This window comes from Hibiscus syriacus, unplaced genomic scaffold (assembly GCF_006381635.1).
Source record: "Hibiscus syriacus cultivar Baekdansim isolate YM2019G1 unplaced genomic scaffold, ASM638163v2 tig00014862_pilon, whole genome shotgun sequence".
Lineage (NCBI taxonomy): Eukaryota > Viridiplantae > Streptophyta > Magnoliopsida > Malvales > Malvaceae > Hibiscus > Hibiscus syriacus.
Genome location: NW_024062338.1, coordinates 738,271 through 741,654, shown reverse-complemented (window position 1 = coordinate 741,654; position 3,384 = coordinate 738,271). Strand labels below are relative to the sequence as shown.

The window sequence follows — 3,384 nt, the reverse complement described above, 5'->3', positions numbered from 1 at the left end:
CAATAGACGAAGAAGAGAAGAAAGATGAGAGAGTAGACAAGAGAATATATGATTTAGGATAAGGAATGGGGATTTTAGAGAAGTAGAAGAAGAATTTTAAGAAGAGAATTTGTCATTCATTCATCAAAGGTAATCCCCATGGAATCGGGTACAGATTATATAATTACAAGTACCACAGCTGTATGTATTGGAAATTTAACAAAATAACTAACTTGTGTGACTCATGCAGGATCATATGCAACTATTGCCACATCAGAATACAACCCGTGGCCCACCATTAACTAAGCCCGCCTCTTGCCTCAGATGACCCAATATCCTCCTCAATTCTGGTCCCAACAGTAAATCCTTCATATGACAACCCATCCATCCCATTTCCATTTCCCTTCTCGTTCCAAATCCAGATTTGCTCCCAATCCCTAATTGAATCGATTTCATCCCCAATTCCCTCTTTTTCAACCCTAATTCCTCTTCCATCATGACAATCAAAATTCCCCAATTCACTACGTGCAATCCTTAGCTCAATCCCTAATTCATTTTCTGAATCTCCAATACCCTTCGCTACGTGCTTCTCCTCCTCTCTCCCAACCGTGACAATTCCTCCCCCTTTAGACGATCCTTGTCCCCAAGGATCAAAGTATCGCATTTGTGATAGCAAGACCACAAAATCCTTTGAAGCTGATATATCAATGAACCCAGTCTTTGGAGCAGCACTCCATTTACTGCAATATTTATCTAATGCTGCACTTGTAAATGCAAGTGCGTGTTCTAACACACTTCCCGTATTTGACAGCCCTAGGGTTCGACACAATTGCAGCTGTAGCAGATTTGAAGAGGTTGACAACAGGGATGTCTCCACCATTTTGTGAATACAATGTTTGCCCATCTGCACCAGGAAGCAAGCCCAACCAACCTGCTGTTTGCATGAAATGTGTGGTATCCAACTCTCTCAAAACAATATCAAGGAGCCCCATCCAATATAATACACTCCCAATCTCCTTTATTCCACGAAGAACTTCTGCTTTGAGCTCTGGTTTTGTTCCCCAGCTGAGTTGCTCTTTAACGAGCCTCATACATCCTGTCACACCCCCATCAAAAGGAAGAAATCCAATTGATTTCGGCAGTGCTTCTTGCAAGCCTATGATCATAGGCTCAAGTGTAGCAATCTTGTTTGATATATGATCCAACAGTGCTCAGATAAGCCACGGTAAAGACCTAGATCCTAGAAGTTTAACAACGGAAATCATGTATGGAATTCCCAAAAAATCCACCATGCAATCGCGCAAAACTTTGATGTGCAAAATTTAAATCTTGAGTGACACAATAGAAGTTTGGCTTGGCATGTGGAACTGATGGCTTTTTTACAGGAGCAAGAGGAACTTTTGAAGATCGGATAAAACGTTGAGTAGTATTGCAAAGGATAAAGTTTGGCAGAAAATCATTTTGCATCTCAGACCAACTCTGAGAAGCTAGTCGACTATAAAATGACACAAGAGATATGTTCTCATGCATCTCATTCAACATGAGACTGAATGAGTCTATTGAAAGATCTTTTGAAAGTAATTCATAGGAATGCTTCAGTATATCTACCAACTTTTCTAATTCCACTATGGAACATAGAACTTGAGACTCAAAACGATCAAAGAGAAACTCAAGATTTTCTCTGAAGACTTTATTCATCCGTTCAACAATCAAACTTCTTAAATTAATTGTCCTCCCAAGTAACTTCACTCTAGTCGTCTTTAGAAGGGAAATAAACCACATATGTTGGATATAATACTTTTCTCCATTGTCCAAGGCAAAGAGGAATAAGGGATCAAGCAGTTCAGTAGAAGACCAGCTCTTGTAATATGTGAAAATAGCTTTACATAATTATGAAACAAATATATCAAAACAATGATCGACCTCAGCCTCAATTTCATCGTAGAGGAAGCGCTGCTTTAGCACAACCAGTGCATGTTGTGCTGAGTCGTTATAAATGTCAAATGGCATCAAAACACTTTCAAGAAGACCATCACTTTGAGACTCGAGCACGTGATCCACCAGCATCCAAGGAAAGAAACACTCTATTGGAAACTGAATGACACGAGAAGACTCCAAGTAAAATTCTCTAAACCATAAGAAACCAAGATCTGTCAAAGTTGCAATTGAAATGGCGTATGCTCCAAAGTTATCTGCCGGAAACTTTGCCAAGATACTGATTATATCCAAAACAACACCATTTTCTTCTGTTATAGGAAGATCAAAACCAAACAACGGACGTTTTACACTTGGTTCAGATATTATCCATTCCAGCTTTTGTTCTTCAGACCACTCACGGTCGGAACCAATTTCCCTTTTAGTCATACTCAAACTCCCAACAAATGGACTTATACTTCTTCCCATCAACAAAAGCCGAAACAAATAAGGATCAAAGACCTCAACATGTGTATTGACATTCATAAACTCTAAGAAATAAATTTCTCTAAACATCGATTGAAATGCGTCTTCTACTCTTACAGACATTTTATCAAACACGTGAGAAACATCATGTTCCCTTTGTCCTTCAGGCGAACAAATTTTGAAGTGGATAAAAATGAGTTGAGAAGTACCCAATGAAGGTCGATCCATACATTTTTCCCAAGTAATTTGTTGTTCATAAGTCATCTGAACTGGAGTTGATTTAGGATAACTAGTAACACTCGAATCAGACTCTTTAAGCATCTTTTGTTGTACATCATGAGGGAACAAAATTTGATTAAAAACACCGCAAGTCTTGAATTGAGAGTCTCGTAAATCTTCTGTTTTGGCATGGGTTTTAACCAAATTCTGCTGCTTGCTCATGGGAGTTGTCTGCTCTATTTCTTTAGCGTTCTTGGTCATTAGATTCAAGATTCTTTGAAGGCATTCCCTGGTTTCTTCTGATCTGGCTTCTAAACTGCTGAGTCTATTTTCCCAAATTGTTTTCTGTTCTTCCCATCATTTCGGTGCAGTCTTGGATGGTTCTCCACTGCTCGTTTCTTGAATTTCTGGAGGTTTATTTTCCACCATGTTGTTTTCTGTTTACCCAGCTTGAGTTGGATCAAGAATAGGCTCTGATTACCAATTGTTATGATCCTCAAGAAATAGAGAAGACAATAGACAAAGAAGAGAAGAAAAGATGAGAGAGTAGACGAGAGATATATGATTTAGGATAAGGAATGGGGATTTTAGAGAAGTAGAAGAAGAATTTTAAGAAGAGAATTTGTCATTCATTCATCAAAGGTAATCCCCATGGAATCGGGTACAGATTATATAATTACAAGTACCACAGCTGTATGTATTGAAAATTTAACAAAATAACTAACTTGTGATGACTCGTGCAGGATCATATGCAACTATGGCCACATCAGAATACAACCCGTGGCC

General features: G+C 38.7%; 1 pseudogene; it reads right to left on the bottom strand.

Moving 5' to 3' along the window:
• Nucleotides 1-277: 277 nt before the first annotated feature.
• LOC120207484 lies at nt 278-2,859 on the bottom strand (annotated as a pseudogene).
• Between the last annotated feature and the right edge of the window lie 525 nt (nt 2,860-3,384).